This window comes from Lissotriton vulgaris, chromosome 1_1, assembly GCF_964263255.1.
Source record: "Lissotriton vulgaris chromosome 1_1, aLisVul1.2, whole genome shotgun sequence".
NCBI classification, from domain to species: domain Eukaryota; kingdom Metazoa; phylum Chordata; class Amphibia; order Caudata; family Salamandridae; genus Lissotriton; species Lissotriton vulgaris.
The window spans coordinates 1,301,209,027-1,301,220,391 of NC_141685.1; positions in this window are offsets into that span (position 1 = coordinate 1,301,209,027).

Below are 11,365 nucleotides of genomic sequence, written 5' to 3' on the forward strand. Positions count from 1 at the left end.
TAAAAGAAGGCGTGTACAGGGGCGTACACGTAGGTGTGTACTGGAAACGTCACAGAAGTGTCATAGGTGGGTGGATGCATAGAGAAATTCTGCAGGGTCAGCAGAAACTTTTACCTTGAGTGCGTGCGCAACTGAGCATGACGTGGTATAGACGTGTAACTGGGGAGAACTGGGGGGCTTGACTTTAGCTCTAGTAGAAGAGTCTTGGTGTCTGGGATGTCAGAACAACCTGCACCTATAGCATATCTGGTATCTCATGTTTGGAGGATGTGTTGTCTGAAGTAAAAGGTCTCTCGGGCAGAGCCCGTTCAATACTGAATGCTAGTGCGTGCATACGTGTCTTGGTGCAATGCGCGGGGGCCATGGGCCTACCATGGTAACGGGTTCTGTAAATCACTTGCAAGGAGGACAGGAAGGCCGGGCCCTTTGCTCTGCAGCCAGGAATATGTTTACCTATTTCACTAGACTGGAATGTGTTTTCGAGGAGGCTGAGCAGATAACTGTAGGCAAAATACTGTCTTGGCAGGCAGGCCAGGCCGAGCCGGGCACCGCTTTGCTGGGCAGGAAGTAAGACAGAGGTCAGGGATGCATACCTAAACTGCAGCTTCAGAGACAGAAAAGACTCGGAGCCTCAATTAAGGGCCTGGCTCGACTGAGCCAGAAAAACGTGGAAAACGTGTGCTTCGCGTTATTTAAAAGTGCACCATGTAAAGACGTTGGCACCATAGGCCTAAAAGCCAAATTAACGTGGTTTTCTTGGGGGGCTGAATAACTGACATGTTAACGTTGGACGCAAATGCATATGCGTCTTCATGGCAGGCACGGAAAGGAATTACACGACATACATGGAACATGGGTGCATGGATAGGGTGCGAGTGGGGGACACATTGATTACCTAAAAATTTCTATTTCCTCATTAGGGACAGTGTCCTGGGGTCGGAGTTAGGAGAAGGGGTGAGGAGATCAATCTGGAGCAAAGGAGTCTCTTAGAATGAGCTTCGTAGCTTTGGCTATCTGACCCATACAACATAAGTGTACTTCTTAGGAAGTCATCATGAGCTGACACCTTTAATTTATCTTGCCTGGGGGAATACTAAGTAGGAATGTCACTTTAGAGATAGAGTAGAGATAGTTTAATGCTTTTCACTTTTCAGCCACAGATGAAGTCTGACATAGACGTGGGGGCAGTCTTAGTCTATGTTCTGTTTTTAGAACTTTTCATTCTGTTCATGATCCATCTGATTAAGCTCACTTGCAGATATGGCTTTGTATTAGTTCTCATGTACTTTTACAACCTCGTCTTGAGGTACTTTTACATTCAGTTGTTTTTGGCTTTGTAATAAATCCACTAATCTTAGAATTTGGAGTCTGTAATCTTTGGGTCATGATATTTGGGAAAGTTGGATTGTCTCAAATGAGTTATTTCTCCCCTTTACACTTCTCAGCAGGTAATATAAGATCCATTGACCTAGGGTTCCTAGTTACATTTTGGTAGTGGAACCTGACTTCATCAGGTCCTTACCCAAGTTATTAAGTAATGCAAGCATTTTTGTATCTAACTCAGGTGTGTAAGTCTCCTTTTTGGCTAGATAAGGTCTCAGAAAGGAGTCTAGTCAGAACTTCTTTTGGCATGTCTGTCCTTATACAGAATTCTACATACTCAGCTACATGTTTTGTTGGGACCCATTGAGGAGAGAGTGGGTGCTGAATAGTGTTAGAGTCAAACATGAAAGCACCCAAAGGGTTTTGAAATTGTTCCAAACTTTCTATCTCCTTTCCTTTTTTACCTTCTTCTCTATTTCCTGATCCTCTGGGGTATTAAAATCGGAAGAATACGAAATTATGATATCCCCACTGCTGGAGGATTCACCCCAGACGATAGTTCTGTGATCCCCTTGAGCGGCCTTTATAGCTTTACCACCAAACTCCTTTTGAGTTGACCTGTCATTGTCTTCTGATTAAAGGCTCCTTTTTCTTTAGTGACCTTCTGCTTAGTCAGATGTTTTCTCTTTTGAGTAGCTTTTCTACCACTTGCACTCATCACCTGCCACCTCCTCTACTGACCAACATTGTTCCTCATCCATCCTTTTCCAAAAACTACCTTCCAGCTTATCAATGCAGTCAATCAGATATGGTTGATGGGATATGCCATTTGCCTCTAACAGTTTTGTTTCTTCTCGCTGCTGTAGCCTTGCCATTGAGCTGTTGACTCATGACCTGAAATTGCTGTTTCCCTACTGGCTCTGTTTGGCATTTTCTTGTGACAGTGTATTGTTTCTATATTTATGTATAAAACAACAAAATCTTCACTAAACAGATCAAACAAAAAAATCAATGCAGTCAATCAGCTTTTTCACTAACTGGGTAGCCAATACAGAGACTGCCTTATCAACACATTCTTGAAGTCTGCCCTCGACATTACCTTCAATAGCTCTTTTCTCCTCCATATTCCTTAGAAAAACTATCACCTAGTAAAACTTTTCTCCTCCTTTCGGTTGTTCACAGATCTTTATCCAGGTTGGACTACCTATTTCTTCCCCTCGCCTACATCCACAGGGCCTCCTCTGTCTTTATCCTTCCCAGGGGTCTCTCTGATCGTTCCCTGTCACCCTAAAACTGCATATTGGACCACACAAACCACTCTTCCAATGGCAAATGTCACCCTAGCACCTACGTGACCCAACATATCAAACCACCCTCCGACAGGCGATCACGTACTATCTGGAATCCAATGTAAATACCGCCCCTTCACGCATAACATTATTGGCAGCCCTTAAGCCCACGATCCGGGGTGTTGATACCAGCTATCAGCTACCTGCTGGAGGTGGTGGCCTTATAAAATCGCCAGCGAGCTCTAGAGGCAGTGGCGCAGCGCTGTCTCCTCCTGGTAAGAAGCCCAAGAGATGTGGCAAGCAACCCAATCTAGAATCTGTCAATGAGGCAAAAAGTCAGGTAATCATCTCTGCCAGGCTGCACAGTCCCCTTCCCCAGTGCCGGTGCTGCAAAATGTGGCGGGGACTCTATGTGCCACCCCAGACACAGCCGCCCAAGCGTCCGTATCCTATTACGTATTCCTTTATGCCCAAAAAAAATTCGATCGGATGAGCAAATAGTAGAATTCCTAAAAGACATATCACCAAAGAGGCTGCGGGATCACATTTGTGATCAACTAGACATAGCTATCACGGGGGAGGAACTTGGTGTGGCCCTATCAGGCATGTGCCCTGTCCGTGCGCCGGGGCTCAATGGATTCCTGAGTGATTTCCTACGCGTGCATATGTCTCAGCTAAGTCCACACCTCCTGGATGCACTCGATGATGCGTTAGAGCAGCGTATTCTTCCTCCTGACTGGCGCAACGCTCAAATCGTGGTGTTCCTTAAACCAGGACGTCCTCCTGAAGAACCTTCATCCTATTGTCCAATTTCCCACTTGAACTTTGAATCTAAACTCTTTGACAAGGTCCTAGCTGACTGCCTCCTGACATACATCCACAAGCTTGCCACCCCAACCAGGCTGGCTTCATGCCACATTGCTCCACCCGACACAATGTCAGACGAGTACACAATGCCATTGTGAGGGACCCAGAACTTAGCCGCCCGCAGCCCTTATATTGCCCGACATCGACAAAGCGTTTAACTCCCTGAGTTGTACTTAGCTATGGCAGCTCCTCCGAGCCCTCAACTTCAGACCGCATTTTCTTTCCTATATCTAGTTATTATATACAGATTTCTCGGCCTCCGTGCGAGTGGCAGGTGTGCAGTCGCACAATTTTTAATTCACAGGGGTATGAGACAGGGTTGCCTCCTTTCCCCGCTAATATTTGCATTAGCAATAGAACCACTGGCGACATGGGAGAGGCGGGACCCCTTGGTACGGGGATATAAATCGCCGGCTGAGGCCTCAGACAGGATCGCATTATACGTGGACGATGTGCTGTTCTTTCTAACGGACCTTGGGTTCTCCAGCCCACGAATATTGCAGATACTTCACGTATTCAGGGAAAGTTAAGGCCTCGGAACTAACCCAGGCAAAATCGGTGCTGTTCCCAGTCTGTGGTGAGCAGGGGCAAGGTGCATGGGTGTCTCAGCTGTTCCATGCTACAGGGGGCTTTCAATACTTAGGCGTATACATGTTGCTGTGCCCAAAGGTATCCTGTGCTTATAACCGCTGCCCGCTTCTATCCCTTCTCTGAGATGTGACAGGGGGCTGGTCACGCCTGCCCTGGTCTCTGTTCGGGCGGTCTGCAATTTGTTTAAATGGTCTCTCTACTTCGCATTCTATATTGGCTTAAAAATTTCCCATAAATTATTCCACAAACATGGTTTCAACAAGTGAACGCATTCCTCAATAATTTTCTGTGGCGGACTGTGCTATTAGGGTCATGCAGCAGACTTGCAACCAGTTGACATCCTGTGGTAAGATCGCTACAGCTGACATATATTCTTTTTATGCTGCCTCCCATTTACTAAATATCAATGACTGGTAGTGCGGCTAACAGACGGACCCAGAGTTCGTGGTAGAGAGACTCGATATGGGCAATACCCCTCTCCTCGATTTCCTATACAGCCAAACAAACCGTGAGCATGTATCCTCAGCATGCAGAGTGGTTATACAGCTTTGGCGCCATATAGTTAGGAGAATGAGCTGGAGGGGGCGCCTGACACAGACTACCCCGTTATGGCATGGGACTTACTTACGACCAGTAGCTGCACTCTCTGGCTTCAGAGCGTGGGATCTGATTGGGATTTCAATACTAGGTGACATAATGCAAGGGACCACACTAAAGTCCTTCCAACAGCTACAGACAGAATACCACCTCCACCGTACCCAATTCTATAGATACCTTCAGCTCAGGCACGCCCTGACCCCACTACTCCTCTCTATAGAAAGCTTACTGGTATTCCAACTTCAAGAGGGACACCTATTAATGGGCGACCTCTGTGTTCACAAAATTCGGCAAATCTACCAAACATTGGTCACCCATAACCAAAGTACCCTAAACACAACACGTGCAGCATGGGAGGCAGACGTCCCAGACCTCACAGATGACAATTGGACTGAAACCCTAGCCAGCCCCTGTGGTGCCACCATAGCCACTAGATACCGTTTAATTCAATTCAAATATGTGCACAGGGTGTATTATACCCGCTCCTGCCTCTGGTGCACGGGTGTTATTTCCTCCCCCACTTGTCTTAGTTTTGACGCACCAGAAGGGACCTTCCTCACACTGTCTGGAGCTGAAGGGCTCTCTAGCCATTCTGGCGTAAAGTATCCTCCTGTCTGGAGCGGGTCTTGTTCTGGCGCCTAACATTGGATCCAAAACTATTTTTACTACACATCACGGAGGGGATTGGGGAAATTCCCTATAAGAACATTTATTGTTCCTGGGCATCACACTTGCCAAGCGGGACATCGCCCGATTCTGGAAGGGGACCTCTCCCCGTCTGTGGGTGGGTGGAAAAAGGTCATGGACAGATGTATGGGGGTCGAGATTGCGGTGTTTCAGGCACAGGGTTGTCTGCAAAAACATAGCAAGATACGGTCTCGTTGGGCAGTGTATAGGAGCATAGACTTACCCCCGTACCATCCCCAGATCCTCCATAAAAAGGCAGTATTTTTCATACTTTCATGGACTGATGTATATTCACACGACGCACAGTCCCGGCCATGCATATAAATGTAAATTGAAAGGACACTTTTCGCAATGGGGAAGCAATGTTTGTCTGTGCCAAATTTGTTTTGTTGGCCTGAATATTTACAGGCCTTTGCTGCTGTTCATATATACTTGTACTATTTTGCAACGTATTCCATACTGTTTGTATGTCAATAGGCTTCAGCCATAATGCACCACAAAACTCAATAAAATCTGTTATTAAAAATAAAAACATTTAAGTTAATGTTAACACATATCTAAAAATAAAACATGTATTTAATTATGAAATATTTCATAACTTTTTTTAGTGTAGAAATTAATACAACATTATTTTATACTAAAATATAGTTACATTACATGTAATTAATTCCAGACATCACTCTGAATTATTATTAATGCATAATAAACATTTGAACATATCTTACTTTAAGTGGGAATTTACTTTTTAATTATAACCTCACCATTTTTTTTTATATATTATGTTTATATTATGTAAGGATTTGATTCAAAATTAAGTTGATAGCATTACAGCAATTTGTAATTTTGCTTTCCTTTTAAAATAAATATATAAAACTAATTGACATTTCAATTGAACATAAATATATTTTTACTAATTTATTATAAAGTTTAAGACACTTTTTTAACTGTCCCTATACCTTGCCACAAAGACCTCTTCACTCCAACTGTGGAGTCCCCCTGTGGTAATTTTTAAGGAAAAATACGAAATAAAGTTTATTTAAAAAAATAAATTAATGGAAATATTTTGTATGCTAAATTTGAGTGTATATTACAAAAGAGGCTTTCAGTCACGGTAGTCTATATACTAACAGACCTCCAAAGGAGCTGATAGTTTAAACTTAAAGTGCAGGGCTTCACAAGTCTTTAGATCAAACCCAGACTCCACCAGATAGTTGTATTGAGTTTTGAACACAATAGCCAAACCCCTACCGGCCTAAAAGCTCTGTCCACTCTTAGAATTGTATAATTTGACAGAATGGCAGCGACTAGATCTGGACCTGATGTGACATTGGTCCAGGTCTCAGTTATAAAGACCCCCATTAGGGTCCCATGATGCAAGAAAAACAGCAAACTCCAGCTTATGCTTTATAAGTGAGCGTGAATTGATACGATCTTAGCCTCTGATGTGGATTTAATACATTGTTCAGCAATATCAGATGTGGAGACTGGTAGAGGATTTCCCTCTAGCCTATTAAGACCTGTGCCCTTTGAATAGTTTATCCTAAACCCACAACATAAACAGCAGCATTGCTGTTGTTCATACAAATCCAGGAAAGGGAACACGGTAAAATCGGAGGATTCTCAGCTACCTCGTAGGTTCAATAACGTCTTTCTGGTGTATCTGGTAACTGATGCCTGCTTCACATTAACCAGACCAGGGTTTTAGGTGCTGGGCACAGTCCAGGAGATGGACGGGCACAGACAGGCTTGACTTAGGTGTGCCATTGACGCTTCAAGTGTTAACTTTAGACACTCGGGGAGAGGCGCTGGGGTCGGGTTGCAGCGAGTCAAACAACAAACAAGCAAGCTCCGCCATGACACCACCACGTTCCTCCGAGGCGAGGCAGAAATGCCTCGGAGAAATACACAGTCATTTTGGGATTCGGGGGCGTATTTTTCATTCTCTCCTCTTTCCATTGGCTGGAAGGTAAAATTCCAGCCAATGGGAAGAGGAGAGAGGGAAAAGAGAAAGAAACAAAAAAACACCCCCCCGAAACCGGCTTGAACGGAGTGATGCCCCTCTCCTCCAATGGCCGGCCTCTGTTTAGGAAGTGCAGCCTACGCAGGTCTCGACCTAAAAAGGGAGGCAGGGCTATGTACTAAATCTAATGTCAGATCATACTGTGAAGGGCCCTTTTCATTAGGCACCCAACCTTATCTTATATTTATCAGGAATACCCAACACAGATTTTATTTGACCAAACTAAGGCTACGAACATTGCATCTTCAGATAGCATTGGCTAAGATGGGCAACTGGAGTGCAAACCTCCCAATGTGCCCCTGTGATGGTAAATCTGCCCAAAGCACATTGCATTTTATACTGTTTTGCAATTTCTACAGGGATCTTAGGAAATCAATTCTGCGCCCACTTTTTATTTCCAATAAGTTGTACTCATAAAACCGTTTTTTATTTTATAAGTAAATTAGATCATGTTACGATCTGTAATGCGGTAATTTCCTTCACTCAATTAGCAATTAAGCGAAGGAAAATGCTCTCATATTTGGAATCACTTGTCTATGAGACTGATTAGTTGATCAAATGTTGGGGATTGTAACATGAAGAAATGTTTTTTTATTGTTGTATTACTTCCTTGAATCAGGTTTTATTATGTAGAATGCTTTTATGGATATTTTTTATACCGAATAAAGCTTGTGTTGATTTTGACTTGTATCCGATTCGTTCGGAAATATAGGTTCCGAATCGGATTTGGAAAATCAGAATCCTGTTCGACGCCTTTCCGAACGACATTGTAATCAGCCCCTTAGTCTGGAGCAAGTGTTAATGGCTGCCAGAGCTGGAGAGTACGCGGATAGACAAGCTGCCAACATGGAAGTCGGAGGTGCCCTGAATAAATCAGTTATGAGTGTGAAAAGTAAGCCAAAGACAAAGACTGAAGGACACAAGGTGATGTCTACATGTGGATTTTCCTTTCCACACAAAGGGAAATGTCCCGCCATCGGACACATATGTAAAGACTATGGGAATGAGAACCATTTTGTGATGGTTTGCAGTGCTAAGGAAAAAGCAAATGCGTCATAGCGCGAAGACAAAATGACAGCCGGAACATTTCAGAAGCAAAATTCGACGTGCACTCACAATTCCAAGTGGCTACAACAATTGAGACAAATCGACAATAAACTAAGTTGATTTTCATCCAAATCATCGTAAAGCAGTTCTGCTAGATCAGTATCAAGTGAAAGTAAGGAAGAGGGCTCTTTCATGTCGATGTTTACCTCAGAAAAGCATGTGCATGTTGGACTGGCTACACATGAATAAAATGTCAACCTGGAAAACATCAACATGCTTAAGCGCCAAAGGCATTCAAACATTGTCTAAAGATTACACTTAGAAATAAATGGTTGTTCGATACCTTTCATCTTCGGCAGTGGGGCTTCGATAAACATTATGCCTGATGAGAAATATAATGAATTATCTCCATTACAGCGACTGATGCCATTGAAAACCAAAGTGTATACATAGGCTGCATTGATGCCCTGAAATGTCAAGGTTAATTTGTAGGGACGACGAAGCACAAGAAAACGAATGTACAAGCACCCATCCATTTGCTTCAAGGTACAGAGTCAAGTGCCTGTCTGCTCAGTTTTAGCACAGCTGTTGATACAGGACTGATTTCCGTAAACTACAACACAAATGCTCACCATGAAATAGTAAGTCAATTCCCTTCAGTAATTCATGGTTTATGAAAGTTTAAGACTGTGAAAGTAGATTTTGGCCGCGCAGTTGGGGGCTTATTTAATGGGATTTGTTTTGCATCTGGAGGGAGCATTAAGGTAATACCCACAAACAGTCCCAATATACGAATACTAGAATATAAACGACGTGTCCCTTTTTACTTAATTCAATTTTTTAACAATGATTTTTATTCTGTCCCAAATAGGAATTTCATTGAGCTTTTTAAAATTATCTCAAAATTGGAGAAAGTCGAAGGTCCAGACGAGTGCATGGGGATTCCTTTGGGGGGGGGGGATTTTAATGCTAAAGCTCAAACTGATTTCCGGGGGATGGGTACACAGCATGCAGACCCAGCTGTGCGGAGGGGTTTGGAATTATGCACTTTCCTTAGTGAACACATCCTTACTAATGTAATGGATTTAGGTTCACCCTATAAAAATCTGCGGGCACCAACGTTCAGAGGAAGGGATAGCGCCTCAACCATTGATTTAATTTTTGTTTCCCCCAGCCTCGCAGATCGCCTTTTGGCCTCAGAGGTTTCCTAACAGATTTTGGGGACCACAACCCCCTAACAGCGGTACCACGATTAGTATCCCGCCCCGTGTATGCTGTCTCTCAAGGGGCGAGGGATATAACCCCATCGACAGACAAACTTAGATTAAAGTGGAGGGGGTGGATAGTGGAAAAACAGAGATTCTGTTAGAAGGGCATTCAAATTTAATTACAGCATGTCTATCAACCAGTGTCTCTCACTTAAGTGTAATTAAAGATTTCATCGAACTTTGTTCAGTGATTAGATCCCTCCTATTGGTGCCACTTCACCAGGATGGGAAAGAACCAAGATGGTTCGACCATAACTGTTCGGAGGCCAACAGGAGTCTGCATAAGGCTTTAACTGCCAAACCTAGATGCAGGATGGACGCAAAGAAGTGGTTGGGCCCAATGGGAGGGAGGGTAGGTAGGGCCACACTAAAATTCAACAAATAATAGTTACCTATGCCTCCAGACTATGAGTTAGACAACACTTTATTGTGGATAAACAATAGTTTATTAGTTTACCCTCGACATTGGTTTATGTCTTTGAGTTATATCTTAGTTAGCGACAATTATTTTCATTGTTTTCAAACAACAGACATGAGATCACCATCAACCTCATATCCAGCCATATACAATTCAAACAGTGATTTGTGCATATATACAGTGCAGAGAGAATAAGGATGATCAAACACAATTAAGGAAAAACATTCAAACTCTTTACATGGACAAGGATTGTCATGAACAAAAATCAGAGAAAAAACAGTTTGCAGAAACAAATCACAATTGGGAGGCGAGCGAGAGTAAGCAGTTTTTTTGTGAAAATTCTACTCTCAACTCATCGAACACAATCAGTATGTACTATTAACAAGAGAAAGCCCAATTTATGCAACAGTTGTATTGACCCTTAGTGACAGGGAAAATGCCGACGCGTTTCGAATCCTGGAATTTGTTTGCAGGATTCTCATCAGGGCGCTGTGATTGTGGTCCATGGGAACTGTTTGTGGAAAGAGGAAAGGACGATTTTATTAAAGTTTTTGACCTCTAGCCATTTGTGACGGTAAAGGACACGCAAGGAATGGCGGGTTACCTTTTATTTTGGTGCCATGGGTCCTATTGGGATGAAGGATCGTCTATGCCACGTGAATATTGGGCTGCAACGGAGCACACCGTGTAAGGATTGTGGGGTAAAAAGGATTGTTGAATGACGGAGGGCTACAAAAATGTGAAAAGTTACCTTAGATTCAAGCCGTCCTTCGGCGGGTGTGCCGGTAACGGAGTATTTAATTCTCCATGCTAGCGTCGTTTATCTGAAATTGGAGAATTTGAAGGAGGGTTGGGATGAATCAATGTGGCAACAGCCGCATGTCAAAAAAACTTAGCATATCGCCGGGGGACTTACTTGTATGCGAAAACGCATTGGCAGGCTCGCCGGTAATGGAGACTGTTTGGTTGTGGATCTACGGAACAAAGAAGGAATGGGTGTCAATTGTCTCATTAGTTTGAAAAGACATTGCGTCCCAGCGACGAGTTGTGGGGCTTAGATCTTACCGTCAAGTGACGTGGAGAGCTTTGCTATTCGAACTTGCTTGGAACCGGCACACACTGTTAGTGTTTGCGGCTGTCCTGTGCCAAGCCGAGTTCCTAAAGCAAAAACCATGTGGTGTGCGCTCGTCCAATCAGAGACAAGGCCGTTTGTGGTGCTTTGTGGGAGTTGGAGTACGGGATCGGATTTAGGCCCGAT